Below are 16,552 nucleotides of genomic sequence, written 5' to 3'. Positions count from 1 at the left end.
TGCGTTCCTTACACGGTTGGGTGATTTATGGGACCCCCTTCACAGTTCGCTTTGAATAAAACTCCTCCAGCAAGGCCCAACCTTGGTTTTACCATTTGCCTCACTTAGCCCTTTTTCCCTTGGGTTTCCGGAGCCCGAGGGTCATCTTTATTTTAGCCCCCCCCCCGGGCCAGTGCTTGTCTAAGTGTTGGTCCGAACCAGAGCCCTTTGCAGCGCCCCCTCAGGGAAACTTGAGGTCTGGTTTTAGTTGTACGGATTGCTCATCCGGTGTTGCCCTGAGAACGAGATATGTGCAGCTCCTATCGGGGTTTTCGGCGCATCGGGCGGCTTTGCTGGTCTTGTTTTACCATTGTCGAAATGTCTTGTAAACCGGGATTCCGAGTCTGACCGGGTCTTCCTGGGAGAAGGAATATCCTTCGTTGATTGCGAGAGCTTATCATGGGCTAAGTTGGGACACCCCTGCAGGGTATTAAACTTTCGAAAGCCGTGCCCGCGGTTATGTGGCAGATGGGAATTTGTTAATGTCTGGTTGTAGATAACTTGACACCTGATTCGAATTAAAATGCATCAACTGTGTGTGTAGCCGTGATGGTCTCTTTTCGGCGGAGTCCGGGAAGTGAACACGGTTTTGGGTTATGTTTGACGTAAGTAGGAGTTCAGGATCACCTCTTGATCATTGCTAGCTTCACGACCGTTCATTTGCTTCTCTTCTCGCTCTTATTTGCATATGTTAGCCACCATATATGCTTAGTCGCTGCTGCAACCTCACCACTTTACCCCTTCCTTTCCCATTAAGCTTTGCTAGTCTTGATACCCATGGTAATGGGATTGCTGAGTCCTTGTGGCTCACAGATTACTACAACAACAGTTGCAGGTACAGGTTATGCGATGATCTTGACGCGAGAGTGATGTTGCTTGTTTTGGAGTTCTTCTTCTGCTTCTTCTTCGATCAGGGATAGGTTCCAGGTCGGCAGCCTGGGCTAGCAGGGTGGATGTCGTTTGAGCTTCTGTTTGTGTTTCATCCGTAGTCGGATGGTGATATTGTGTATGATATATTGTTGTATTCGTGTGGCATTGTATGCCTTATGTATGTATCCCCATCTATTATGTAATGTTGATGTAATGATATCCACCTTGCAAAGCGTTTCAATATGAGGTTCTATCCTTGGTGGGACCTTCGAGTCTCTTTAAGATAGTATCGCATATTGGGCGTGACAAGTTGGTAATCAGAGCCTCGACCGACCATAGGAGCCCCCTTGATTGTTGGCCGTTGTTGAGTCTAGAAGAAAACTATTTTGAGTCTTAGGATTATATATATCGGAGAGTAGGATTCTTTTTACTCCTCGGTCCCTTCATCGCTCTGGTGAGGTCTCCTGACGTAGATGTTTTGTCTTTCCTCTCCTCAATTTTTCACAAATTTTTTTTAGGTTCACGCGGGTATCTTGTAATCGTTCCGATGGTTTTGTGACGAGAGCATTGTTCTTGGTGTCTCCCGTCTATTATGTGGCATTGACCCGGGGAGTTGAGCTCCGAGGTGTTGTCGTCACAATTTTATCATTGCAGTTCTGGAATACATGAGTGTTGCCGACATCGAAAATCTCTTTTATGCAGTTGTTGGTGAGATAACCTCGACGCCACCCAGTACTGGGGAGTTCAGAGTATTTCCATAGCTCGTATAACGGATGCTTTTCGAAGGTTGAGGTACACGATTTCCGGAGTTTTCTTGGTTATGTGTTGACGGATGGATACAACTGGCTGTAGGGATTGCTAGTTTGGGTGAGATATATTGCTTCCCCTGTATCCCCAACACCAGATTGCATAACCAGAAAGTTTTGGGAGTTTTATAGGTGGGAATTCAAGTAGCTATAGTTTTATCTTTCCAACAGACACATGATATGATATGGGATCTATCATATGTTTGTTCCGGCTTATTCTGCAAGCCAAATCCTTTGTTTTGTTTTATTTGTGGTATTCGAGTTGCTTCAAAGTCAAGTGTTGATTCCATACCTTTCAGGCGGTGTTCTCATATTTCTATGGGAGTACTAATCCTTCTTGATCACTGAGGTTGTCATGTTAATTCTTTTCCAACCGGCGTGCTTCTCTTCAAGTGGATCAGATCTTTTCAACATCCGCAAGATCAACTCTAAGTTTTCTCACCGGTGTTTGTTTCATCCATTCCAAGTTGTCTTTGTTTTCCCCGCCCTCCCACCCTTTTCTACAAGGACTCGTATATTTTAATCAAGTATCCATTTATTCATATGAAGTCTCTTCACTCTTTTCAATCAATGTTCCTATCCGGTGATTCTCAGGAAGATACTAACGGAGCTTCAAGTTCATCATTCTTCATTCACATATTCTTCTCCGGTGGATTAATTTCAAGCTTTCAGTGTTGATCATATTATTTTCCTCGTGTCAAATGCTTTTTGATACCGGTGCACCTCTTAATCTTTCACTTCTCGCTATTCATTTGTTCCAGAGTATTGAAGATATCTCGGAAGACTCGTGTTTCCATTCTCAATCCGTTCAATCTATTTGGAGATTATCATCTCATTCAAGTCATTTAATTCAACCGGTGCAATCTCTCTTTAAAATCATTTCCAACGGTGTTTTCTTTTGAGTGGGCCCTAACCCACAGGTCTTTTCCCAGGATCTTACCTGACTCTTCTAATTATTCCAAGCCATTCCTAATTCCTTTCGAAGTTTGACGTAAGAATGAATTATCATCAGTCATATTCCTTCTTCAAGATCGCTTTTAAAACATTTTCATCGTTTGTTCATCATTTCTATTCTTCTTTGTTCCGAAGTGCCTCAACAATTTTGGTGATTCTCATCATCATTCTCAGCATTTGAAGACCGAAGAAGGATTTCTCTTAAATCTTGCTCCATCCTCTTCAAGATTCATGGTTCTAGCTTGATGCCATCCTCTCATAATTGTTTTCGATTGTGAGAATTCTTTTCATCCATCCGGAGCAATTCGGGAGCCTTTTATGTTTGATTCTCCAGAGCCCATCATCTCAAAATTATTCATTCTCACCTTGTAGCTATTGTTCTCCAAATCTAACCGGTGCATCATTCAAGTATTCTCTAATAAGTTCATGGCCTCTTCGTTCTCTTGTATCTAAATCCCCTCAAGTATCTTCATTCGTTTTCCAATTCTTCCCAGTGAATTGTGCCTTTGCTACTTTCATTTTCAATTATTACGGCGGTTTTTTCAAGATTCCTCTTCCTTTGTTCTCATATTAATTTATTCATTGTTTCAATCCCACCGGTGGTCCCATCAATAACTTCTTCAAGTTGGCGCTATATCTCTTTTCAATCCCTTAATAAGAATAAGTAGTATGCCAAATCCATTGCTTGTCATCAATTTAATTTGATGAAGGATAAGCATACAATAAATCTTATTCTTATTTCCTCGAGGTGATTCAATTTTTTTTCTTCCGGAGATTATTCATGATGAAGTAATTCTCGGTTCTAGTATTCATCTTTTTTTTCCGGAGTTCCAAGTTCTGTGGGTTATATCATCGCGAAGCTCCATCTAAATCATTGCAAGGCTTCACCTTGTGTTGTCAACTTCTCTTTCTTTTCATCATCCTTTTATTACCGGACTTCTTCATAGAGGTTCTACATGATGGTTCGTCAAGGATTCCTTTTATTCTCATTTTGTTCTTCAAGATTTCTCTCAAAGTTATCACCCGCCAAGCTATACTCAAAAGTAAACATGGTGCTCAACACATGTTTTGTTTTGAGGCATTCAAGCATTCTTCATCTTGCATTCCAAAGTGCAATTCGTTCTACCTTATCATTTGAGGTGGTGTTATGTCATTCTCGACAATTTGAGTTCGTGCTTCATGATTCACATGTTGCAAGAATGAGATATTTTAAATCCACCAATCTCTTCATTGGAGTTATCTTGGTATAGATTTCACCTAAAGCCTTCCCTAAGGAATGTTGCTATTTGTGGTGCTTATCAATGATCCAAGTTTTCTCCTATCCTCTCGGCGAAAGCACTTTTCATCTCTTCGTTGATCTCAAGCAAGCAATTGTTTTAGTTAGTGGCAGAATTTCACCTCATAGTCTTGAGATGTTTTCCATAAGCCCACAACAAGCTTGTTCTTTTTGTTGTTGGTCTTCCAACAACTTTGTTCTAACCTTCTTGCAAGGATGCTTTCCAAATTCAATTGTGGTAGGAGTTGTCATTTCCTTCTTCGTTCCCTTTATCACAACGATCTAGCTTCTATTCTTTCATTTCGGAGTCATTGTGATGCTGCGCTCTTCACCCATCACCTAGTTTTGTCAAGATCATGTTCTTTTCATGCTTATCCATTTAACCGGAGTGGTTTCAATATCTATTTTATCACTAAACCTCTTGGTTCTCGTCGTATCCCTTGTTCCTCTTTTTTTAACGGAGTGTTTTCAACTTTGCTCATCCTCGTTGTTTTCTTTCTTTCATTTTGCTCCACATCTCAAGGTTCCTGGTTTCACTCATTGGTCGAAGAAGCAACTTAGTTTACCTCTTCTCTTCCTCTTCCATTTCCCTCCGGTGCCATCCTAGATCTCGGGACGAGATCCTCTCGTAGTGCTGGAGTGTTGTAACGCCTCGGATACAACTTTCCATATTCGTAACTCCAACGCTTGCATTTTCTGGAGATGCGATATGATATTTTCTCCGTCGTTGGGTTTTTGTCTTTATGTTTTGCTTTTTGTTCATGTCACATCCCTAGCTTCAGGCTTTGCTCTAGGTTAGCTTCATGTGTGCATCATGTCCATATTTTTGAAACTTGAATTGAGGAATATTGGAAGCCTCAAAACCCTAAATAAAAGAGGGGCAAAAACCCTAGAAATCTTATTCATTGCTCCAAATGGCTCTTCTTAAATGTTTGATAATTTTTGGTAAGGGTTCTTGTCCCAACCAAAATATTGAACATTTTTAAGGATTTATTTTTGGGACTTTGAATTTAAATCATAGCTATTTGAATTGGACTTATATCTACTGTTAAATAAATATAGGTCCAATAATTCTGAAATATTTTTGTGGAGCATTGTTTTAATTCCTTTAGCTCCTAAAAATATTGTCAGAAGCAAAATAAATTGAATTGGTTTCAAAACTAAATTCAAAACAAACCTGCAAAATAGAAAACAGAATTAAAAAAAAGAAAGAGAGAGAGAGAGACTACCTGGGCCACTTACCTGTAGCCGGCCCAGCTGGCCAGCTCCTCCCGCTGGCCCAGCCCACCGCCGCCTCCCTCCCTTGTCGCCTTCCTCCTCTGCCAGGAGGACGGGCACGCGCGTGGCGCGCGCCGACGCTGCCTCGGCCACCTCCTGCTTCCCCCTGGCCACCTCCTGCTTCCTCTCGTCGCCCTGGACCCCGTCCGCGACGCCACGCACCCCCCCCAGGCCTCTCACTCTCTCCCCGAGCTCCTCTCCTCCTCTGGCTCTCTCGCGCGCAGCCACCGAACACACCCGCCACCGCCGACGAGCTTCCCCGTGGCCACCGGCCACCCCTAGCCTCGCCGATGCGCCCAGGAGCTCCCCCTCGACCCCTCCTTCCTCCCCACCGAACCACGGCCCTACGGACGCGCCACAACACCGCCGGCATCGCCGTTTCCATCGCCGGCCGCCGAGGATCTTCACCGTCAATTCGCCACCATCGTCGGTTCCCCGAGCTCGCTGACCCTCCCTGCATGATCCCCGTGAGTCCCTGCTTCGTTTCCCCCTAACCCCAAGCCCGATTTCGAGCTCTAGCCGCCCCCTCTACCAGAGCCGAGACGCTCCGCCGCACGGACTCGTCGCCGGCGAAGCCCCGGTGACCAAATGGCCCCGCGCGTGCGTCCGTTGCACTCGCAACGACCCGTGGAGCAATGCTAGCGTGGCAGCTAGCTCGTTTGCAAGCCGCAGCGCTAACCCCGCACCCACCCGAGCTCCGGCCGCCGCCTCGAGCTCCATTCCGGCGAACCCCGGCCACCCCCGCACCTCCCGTTGGCCCCCCTAGATGCGCACGGGCACGGGCTACCCTCTGGTGCCCTTGGCTTGGCCCAAAACCCCTCGCAGCGCCACTCCGGCGAGCTCCCGCCGCAGTTTTGGTCGTCGCCGGCCGAACTCCGGCGACTGCCGACGTGGCACGCCTAATTAGCACTAATGACGCCTAAACACCCCCCCCCCCACAGCCACTGACAGTGGGCCCCGTAGTGGGTGAAAGCCCGGGTCAACGCGGGATTAGCCCCTGTGTCACTGACGTGTGGACCCCACACGTCAGGTTTGACCCGAGCCAGCCCAGTTGACCCTGCTGACGTCACTGTGACGTGGGGCTGACGCAATAAGTATTTTCTGGATTTAAAAATAATCAGGAAATTCCAGAAAATAGCTAAAACTTCAATAAATCATAGAAATTCAACCGTAACTCCAAATTAAATAATTTATATATGAAAAATTATCAGAAAAATTCAAAGAATCCATCTGTACCATTTTCATGCATGTTAGAACAACTTATAGGTGCTGTTTAGCACAAATCATATAAAGGGCATTTAAATAATCACATATGGAGTTTGAATTTGAATCTTGTATTCAAACCAACTTCATTTAATCTGTTGCTAGTTGCATTAGCCCAAAACACATTCATTTTGCCATGTCATGATCATGCATCATATTGTGCATTGCATTGATTGTGTTCCTTTCTGTGTTGCCGGTATTTGTCCCCTCTCGATAGACGTGATACCGATGACGTGATCGTTGACACTGATGAAGACTCAATGTTATCTTCAGAAGTGCCAGGCAAGCAAAACCCCCTTGTTCATTCCGATACAATCCTACTCTCTCGCTCCTGCTCTCTTTTACTGCATTAGGACAACATCGATTCATCTGTTACTTGCTGCGGTAGCTGAACCCCTTTATCCTTTGCATGACCTGTCATTCCACAGTAAATAGATGAAACCCACTAGCATGAGTAGGAGTTGTTTGAGCCCTGATGTGCCTACTCATACATGCTTGTTTGTCATGCCTGCTACTGCTTAGAGTTGAGTCAGGTCTGATTCATCGGGGATGAATCAGAGGCGTGTGAACATGTCCCCATGTGTGTGAGCTAAGTGTGTGAACACGTTTTGGTAAAGGTAGCGGTGAGAGGCCATGTAGGAGTACATGGTGGGTTGTCTCATTGCAGCCGTCCTTAGGAACTGAGTTCTGTGTTTGTGATCCATGACCAGCTACTACCACACATTGGAATGCTTAAGTGCCCCTCTCGACTTATTAATCAACATGATCTCTGTCCAGGAGTTGCAACTAGTTTCTGGTGTTTGAAGGTAGTGTTAGTAGTCTACCAAGTGGCACCCGGTACAGGTGGGCTTGGGACAGACTAGGCACCATGGCACGGTGTACCAAGTGGCACCCGGTTGGTGGGCTTGGGAACCCTGCACACATCGTTTGGGGCCGTGAGCGACACCCCGGCCGGATCTCCTTGCGGATGGAACCCGAATAGGCGATAAACCTGGACTAGAGACTTGTTCGGTTAGTCAGGTCGTGGCCTACTCCCTCGCCCGGTTTCCGCTTGAAGGTTGCCGAGGTACATGACGTGTACAGGGCGATAAGTGGCGGGAGCGTGTGTGAAGAAGTACACCCCTGCAGGGTTATCATTTTCTATTCGAATAGCCGGATTCCTCGGATATGGAAACTTGGACCCCTTATATCAGTTCATAGACAAGTGAAAGTGGATACTCTAAAATACGCAAGATAACCGTGAGTGCTATGGATGGCGTTCTCGTAGGGAGACGGGAGCGGATCCATAGTGGTGTATTGGTTGGTGAATATGTGGACTCGTGTGCGCCACCTCAAAAGAGTTAATTGCAGTCGTAGTTCAGGATAGCCACCGAGTCAAAGCTGGCTTGCTGCAGTCAAACCCTACCATCCCCTTTGTTGATAATGATGCATATGTAGATAGATCTGATGTAAGTCTTGCTGGGTACATTTGCACTCACGTTTGCCTATTTTATGTTTTTGCAGAGAGACTTCAGTCTCACTAGTAGTTCCGCTTGGACTTCGACGTTTAGCTTGATACCTCAGCTACGATCTTGTGCCCTCGGCAGGATCTGATAGATAGTCAGGCTTCTCACCCTTTTTCATTTATAGATGTCTGTACTCAGACATGATAGCTTCCGCTTGTGCTTTGACTTGTATGCTCTGATTGTTGGGTCGTAAGACTCATGTTTGTAATGTCTCGCTCCTCGGAGCCTAATGAATAATTACTTGAGTCGTAGAGACATGTTGTGATGCCATGTTGTATTTGCACATATCGAGCATAATGTGTGTATGTTATTGAAATGCTTGGTATGTGTAGGATCTGACCATCTAGTTGTTTATCTTTAGTAGCCTCTCTTACCGGGAAATGTCTCCTAGTGTTTCCACTGAGCCATGGTAGCTTGCTACTGCTCCGGAACACTTAGGCTGGCCGGCATGTGTCCTTCTCGTTCCTGTGTCTGTCCCTTCGGGGAAATGTCACGCTTTGAGTACTGGAGTCCTGTTAGCCCGCTACAGCCCGGTTTACCGGAGTCCCGCTAGCCCAGTGCTACAGCCCGGACCCATTTGCTGATGACCGACACGTTCGAAGCTGGGTCATGGATGCCTGTCCCTGTAAGTCTGTGCCACTTTGGGTTTACGACTAGTCATGTCAGCCCGGGCTCCTTATCATATGGATGCTAGCGACACTATCATATACGTGAGCCAAAAGGCGCAAACGGTCCCGGGCAAAGGTAAGGCGACACCCGTGGGGATACCGTGCATGAGGCCGCAAAGTGATATGAGGTGTTACCGGCTAGATCGATGTGACATCGAGTCGGGGTCCTGACAGCGTTGGTATCAGAGCTTGACTGCCTGTAGGATTACCAAGCCAAACTGGTCGAAGTTGAGTCTAGAAATGCTTTAGTTATACGTAAGGGAATTGATTGTGGGATGGAACGTAAGGCTCTTTTTACTCCTTATACCTTATGCCCTTCTGATCTGAGTCATCATCTTATCTTCTACGGGGATTAAGAACTAGGCTATCTCTTCTTTCCATTAGGATCACGTGTTACTAATCCGTAGACTTATAAGATTGTTGATTCAAGCCTCAGTTCAGCTCCTACTATCTTCTGTATGTTAATTGTTGATCTCCAAACCTTGATATTGTGCTTCTGAGTGGTTATGCCACCATTTTTGTGAATGTCTCAAATCTTTTCTGAGCATTTACAGCCGTTATGCTGTCCGAGTCATTCCAGGTTTCTAAATAGTCTGATGCATTTGCAAATCCTTTCCCTCTGGTTTCGATGCTCCTTTATGCCAGCTCAATCACACTAATTGTTGAGTTGAGGTATTCTATTGCCTTGACATTATGTTGGAGTTATTATTATGACCCTAGGTGTCTTAGGGGATCATCTAGTAATTTAGCCATGATTTGTGTTCCCAGTGTGATGATTCTGGCCATCATTCTCGAAAGCATCCCGTGATGCTACTTAGTAGTAGGCATTCTGTTCCTGGGGTTTTGAACCCGAGATTCACTCTACCTACTTCATGTTGATAGCAATTGCTAGTGCCTTTAGGATATTAGTAACCTTTGCGATAGTCCTTGAAGTCCGTGGTATCTTCTTCTTCCAAATACCATGAACTACTTATGGCAGATGTTTATTGGATCAAAAAAAGATCACAATTAGAGTACTCTTGAGGAGATCTCCACTCATAAATCGTGACTCTGCCAGTTCTACCTTTCTGCATGGGTTATCCGGAAGAAATATGTTGAACTTGGTTCGGCATACTAATCTATGCATCCACAACTCAGAAAGTTATATGTTCCTTTGAGCTGTTCTCTTTAGTTGCATTCTGACCCTCGTCTATCAATTGATAGTCAAGAGTATGCGTGCGTTCGTTCATCGATGCCTATGACTCTTGTGGTCTGTCAAGCCATTCCATTCCGGGATGACTAGGAGAAACAAACTCCAGTACCTCTTCCATATCCAGGATTGGGTCAAAGAAGTTGTGCTCCGCAGATCAAATTGCTAATCCAGCTTTTGTTCTGTTCTACCTTGAAGTATTACCATCTTTATATCGGTATTGTTATAGGAATTGCACACCATCCTATGAACTCCTGGTACAGTGATACTTCTTGTCGTCATTAGTCATTCCTCAGTCTTCGTGTTGATGCAACCGGAATACCGACAAATGAATTGTGATGCGTGAAATCAATACGCCTAGCAACCTCGTTGCTGGGTAGTTAAAAGACAATAATTTTATTCTTAGTGTGTTGGTTATTGAATCATCATTCTAAGATTGATCGTGCTACCTAGTCCATTCTCCTGGTTCACTCCTCGATCGATGAGTTGGGATTATTTCAAATTCTTGCTCTATTGATCATATCGTCTTGCCCTGAAAAGCAAGATTGTTCTCGAGCTTAGTAACATACCGGTGGCTCGTGATTTTCTGAATATCTTCTCAGAAGTATTACCAGGTTGTCACCTGACCGCTATGTTGAGCTCGTGATCAAGTTGGTTTCTTGTGAACCATCCTTCTCCAAGAATCTGTATTGGATATCCCTGAGCTAGTTGGTTAAGTTAGACAACGACTTGGAGAGTTGGAAGATAAAAGCTTGCCTGACTTAGTTCGTTCCAAAGGGATGTTCTTGTGTAGTGTGTGTTGAAGAAAGATGATATCTTCATCGATTGGTCCCTGTGATCAGTTGCTGGACCTATCGTCTTATCAATCCTTTGATTTGAGTGGGGGCTATCGTCAAATCAAGTCAGAACCAACGATGTTCGTAATGTTGTCTTACTCGTGGTTGATCCCTCGAGCATACACCATTATATCTTTTGGGGCTGACCAATGCTATCACCGTGTTCACACGATGGTGGAAGTCCAGTGATATGGAAATTCCGATGAGTTGTTGTTGAGCCCATTGACAACATTCTTATCTCCTCCATGATGTTGTTGAACATTAAGTTAGTGTTGGAAACTTTTGAAAGCATTTTCTTCATGCCCCGTTCATGAAGTATATGTTTGGATAAAAGAAGTGACTTCCTTTGATTCACGTGCATTTCATGTAAGTTGCCGACGTGAATTCGAGAAAGCATGTTTTTGCCTCCTCTGGAACCATCCCAAGTCAGTTATGCACGTGCGAAGTATTCTGTGGTTTGATAGACTGATCATCTTCATTCCATATGTGTATCCTAGCACATCAAGCCACCGACTGATTTGTTCAAGGAGAAGGAGTATCTTCATAGGAGCTAATCCGGACTTATGAAAGAACTTCGATATCCTCGATGATGGCTCCCAATCAGAACTCGGTAGTGTTTTATTGTAAAACTACCATGTGGGCATGCTTGTATGGAACAACGTGTTCACATGTTTGTAGCAGAACCAGCTCATGTTTTGGAGCTTGCTATCGTAGTTCATTTTCCTGAGAATCTCGCAACGTCATCTCGTCGATTTGTGTTGCAAACTTTCATTTTTCCTCCTAGACTCGATGAGTCTGGAATATCCTGACACCAACCAAATCTGAGTCTCAGGCAGATATGATGGTAGGAACATTTCCCAAGAACTATAATATTGGTCCCTCGATAACCGGTAAAGTGGATGTCGTGGCCAACACACCCAGCCGGAAGACCTATTATTGTAGTATCCTGGTTGAGGAAGTTGGCCACCTCCCCATAAGGATTTCGTAGGATTTACCTCCGTAACTGTTCCTTATGGATTCTATTGCTCCCGAAGTCCGACCTTTTACTTGATGTTCTAGATATCAAACCATATCTATGGGTGTATTACGCTAGCACATTAAGGAGAACATTAGAAGCGGAGTGCTAAATGTCTCTCGGTCGTTCATCCAGATTTTATTTGCTTGGCCTCGCTAAGGTGAAATCTGAGAAAGTGTTATCCTCCTTCGCATCTGCATCCTCCATCACCATTCATCATGGTAGCAAGTTGTGTTGCCAGGATCCTTGACACGGATGTTGGTAAAACTTTGATGAATATGGAAATGCTCAAGTTCTTGAGAGCACGCACAAGCGCTACGTGTTATCATCGGCACTAACCGAGGTTGCTCTCAGTTTCCTCGGCAATGCTATGATCTTTCAAACATAGAATCCACTCTCTTTTGTTGGGTTCTTCCCCAGTTACCAGAATCATTCCAGCATTTGCATTTTGTTCCCAGCTTGCACCACCAATGTGCCATTCTACCATGGGTCTCTTCCATCTCCGGTGATGAGGAAATTCATCCATTACGTTGTCTTCAACAAGGTAATCCACATCATCCAAGTCCGAGTATGCCATTCTACCGACCCCCCTCCAAACGATCGTTGTGAATTGCCTTATGCTGGTATGAAGAGTTTCAATGATCTCCGAATCAAAAGTAATTCTTTTTGCCACTTAAGGAAATATCTCTACGAGTCACCTTCCCTAAGGTGTATCGTTATGGTATTAAGACAATTCAACTCCTCGCTACGTTAACAATCGATTACCACCTTCTTAAGTGTGGAATTATTGTCTACCTGGTGAACCTTCGTCATCCGTTTCTTTCCACCCCTCTCGATGTGTATCTCGTGTCTCACCCGAGAGATGGTTCTAAGTCTCATTCCGTGAGTTAGTCCTGAGTTGTTCGACCTTCGAGAAGACCGATCCTTTTAGAGTTTTCCTTTCCTCCTCTTGTCATGATTAGCTGAAGATCTCAGAGCAAGACGACAAGACAAAGATGGTGTTCAAATCAACGTTCATTTGAAGTGCAACCTGGATCGTGAAGATTGTGCTAGTTTGCGTTCCCCTTTCACCTTACCCTACGCTTGAATCTCAAGACGAGATTCTTGTTTAGTGGGGGTGAGTTGTCACATCCCTAGCTTCAGGCTTTGCTCTAGGTTAGCTTCATGTGTGCATCATGTCCATATTTTTGAAACTTGAATTGAGGAATATTGGAAGCCTCAAAACCCTAAATAAAAGAGGGGCAAAAACCCTAGAAATCTTATTCATTGCTCCAAATGGCTCTTCTTAAATGTTTGATAATTTTTGGTAAGGGTTCTGGTCCCAACCAAAATATTGAACATTTTTAAGGATTTATTTTTGGGACTTTGAATTTAAATCATAGCTATTTGAATTGGACTTATATCTACTGTTAAATAAATATAGGTCCAATAATTCTGAAATATTTTTGTGGAGCATTGTTTTAATTCCTTTAGCTCCTAAAAATATTGTCAGAAGCAAAATAAATTGAATTGGTTTCAAAACCAAATTCAAAACAAACCTGCAAAATAGAAAACAGAATTAAAAAAAAGAAAGAGAGAGAGAGAGACTACCTGGGCCACTTACCTGTAGCCGGCCCAGCTGGCCAGCTCCTCCCGCTGGCCCAGCCCACCGCCGCCTCCCTCCCCTGTCGCCTTCCTCCTCTGCCAGGAGGACGGGCACGCGCGTGGCGCGCGCCGACGCTGCCTCGGCCACCTCCTGCTTCCCCCTGGCCACCTCCTGCTTCCTCTCGTCGCCATGGACCCCGTCCGCGACGCCACGCACCCCCCCCAGGCCTCTCACTCTCTCCCCGAGCTCCTCTCCTCCTCTGGCTCTCTCGCGCGCAGCCACCGAACACACCCGCCGCCGCCGACGAGCTTCCCCGTGGCCACCGGCCACCCCTAGCCTCGCCGATGCGCCCAGGAGCTCCCCCTCGACCCCTCCTTCCTCCCCACCGAACCACGGCCCTACGGACGCGCCACAATGCCGCCGGCATCGCCGTTTCCATCGCCGGCCGCCGAGGATCTTCACCGTCAATTCGCCACCATCGTCGCTTCCCCGAGCTCGCTGACCCTCCCTGCACGATCCCCGTGAGTCCCTGCTTCGTTTCCCCCTAACCCCAAGCCCGATTTCGAGCTCTAGCCGCCCCCTCTACCGAAGCCGAGACGCTCCGCCGCACGGACTCGTCGCCGGCGAAGCCCCGGTGACCAAATGGCCCCGCGCGTGCGTCCGTTGCACTCGCAACGACCCGTGGAGCAACGCTAGCGTGGCAGCTAGCTCGTTTGCAAGCCGCAGCGCTAACCCCGCACCCACCCGAGCTCCGGCCGCCGCCTCGGGCTCCATTCCGGCGAACCCCGGCCACCCCCGCACCTCCCGTTGGCCCCCCTAGATGCGCACGGGCACGGGCTACCCTCTGGTGCCCTTGGCTTGGCCCAAAACCCCTCGCAGCGCCACTCCGGCGAGCTCCCGCCGCAGTTTTGGTCGTCGCCGGCCGAACTCCGGCGACTGCCGACGTGGCACGCCTAATTAGCACTAATGACGCCTAAACACCCCCCCCCACAGCCACTGATAGTGGGCCCCGTAGTGGGTCAAAGCCCGGGTCAACGCGGGATTAGCCCCTGTGTCACTGACGTGTGGACCCCACACGTCAGGTTTGACCCGAGCCAGCCCAGTTGACCCTGCTGACGTCACTGTGACGTGGGGCTGACGCAATAAGTATTTTCTGGATTTAAAAATAATCAGGAAATTCCAGAAAATAGCTAAAACTTCAATAAATCATAGAAATTCAACCGTAACTCCAAATTAAATAATTTATATATGAAAAATTATCAGAAAAATTCAAGGAATCCATCTGTACCATTTTCATGCATGTTAGAACAACTTATAGGTGCTGTTTAGCACAAATCATATAAAGGGCATTTAAATAATCACATATGGAGTTTGAATTTGAATCTTGTATTCAAACCAACTTCATTTAATCTGTTGCTAGTTGCATTAGCCCAAAACACATTCATTTTGCCATGTCATGATCATGCATCATATTGTGCATTGCATTGATTGTGTTCCTTTCTGTGTTGCCGGTATTTGTCCCCTCTCGATAGACGTGATACCGATGACGTGATCGTTGACACTGATGAAGACTCAATGTTATCTTCAGAAGTGCCAGGCAAGCAAAACCCCCTTGTTCATTCCGATACAATCCTACTCTCTCGCTCCTGCTCTCTTTTACTGCATTAGGACAACATCGATTCATCTGTTACTTGCTGCGGTAGCTGAACCCCTTTATCCTTTGCATGACCTGTCATTCCACAGTAAATAGATGAAACCCACTAGCATGAGTAGGAGTTGTTTGAGCCCTGATGTGCCTACTCATACATGCTTGTTTGTCATGCCTGCTACTGCTTAGAGTTGAGTCAGGTCTGATTCATCGGGGATGAATCAGAGGCGTGTGAACATGTCCCCATGTGTGTGAGCTAAGTGTGTGAACACGTTTTGGTAAAGGTAGCGGTGAGAGGCCATGTAGGAGTACATGGTGGGTTGTCTCATTGCAGCCGTCCTTAGGAACTGAGTTCTGTGTTTGTGATCCATGACCAGCTACTACCACACATTGGAATGCTTAAGTGCCCCTCTCGACTTATTAATCAACATGATCTCTGTCCAGGAGTTGCAACTAGTTTCTGGTGTTTGTAGGTAGTGTTAGTAGTCTACCAAGTGGCACCCGGTACAGGTGGGCTTGGGACAGACTAGGCACCGTGGCACGGTGTACCAAGTGGCACCCGGTTGGTGGGCTTGGGAACCCTACACACATCGTTTGGGGCCGTGAGCGACACCCCGGCCGGATCTCCTTGCGGATGGAACCCGAATAGGCGATAAACCTAGACTAGAGACTTCTTCGGTTAGTCAGGTCGTGGCCGACTCCCTCGCCCGGTTTCCGCTTGAAGGTTGCCGAGGTACATGACGTGTACAGGGCGATAAGTGGCGGGAGCGTGTGTGAAGAAGTACACCCCTGCAGGGTTATCATTATCTATTCGAATAGCCGGATTCCTCGGATATGGAAACTTGGACCCCTTATATCAGTTCATAGACAAGTGAAAGTGGATACTCTAAAATACGCAAGATAAGCGTGAGTGCTATGGATGGCGTTCTCGTAGGGAGACGGGAGCGGATCCATAGTGGTGTATTGGTTGGTGAATATGTGGACTCGTGTGCGCCACCTCAAAAGAGTTACTTGCAGTCGTAGTTCAGGATAGCCACCGAGTCAAAGCTGGCTTGCTGCAGTCAAACCCTACCATCCCCTTTGTTGATAATGATGCATATGTAGATAGATCTGATGTAAGTCTTGCTGGGTACATTTGTACTCACGTTTGCCTATTTTATGTTTTTGCAGAGAGACTTCAGTCTCACTAGTAGTTCCGCTTGGACTTCGACGTTTAGCTTGATACCTCATCTACGATCTTGTGCCCTCGGCAGGATCTGATAGATAGTCAGGCTTCTCAGCCTTTTTCATTTATAGATGTCTGTACTCAGACATGATAGCTTCCGCTTGTGCTTTGACTTGTATGCTCTAATTGTTGGGTCGTAAGACTCATGTTTGTAATGTCTCGCTCCTCGGAGCCTAATGAATAATTACTTGAGTCCTAGAGACATGTTGTGATGCCATGTTGTATTTGCACATATCGAGCATAATGTGTGTATGTTATTGAAATGCTTGGTATGTGTAGGATCTGACCATCTAGTTGTTTATCTTTAGTAGCCTCTCTTACCGGGAAATGTCTCCTAGTGTTTCCACTGAGCCATGGTAGCTTGCTACTGCTCCGAAACACTTAGGCTGGCCGGC

This window comes from Triticum aestivum, chromosome 5B (assembly GCF_018294505.1).
Source record: "Triticum aestivum cultivar Chinese Spring chromosome 5B, IWGSC CS RefSeq v2.1, whole genome shotgun sequence".
Classification (NCBI taxonomy): domain Eukaryota; kingdom Viridiplantae; phylum Streptophyta; class Magnoliopsida; order Poales; family Poaceae; genus Triticum; species Triticum aestivum.
The sequence above is the reverse complement of the archived record's forward strand: the minus strand, read 5'-3'. Positions refer to the sequence as shown.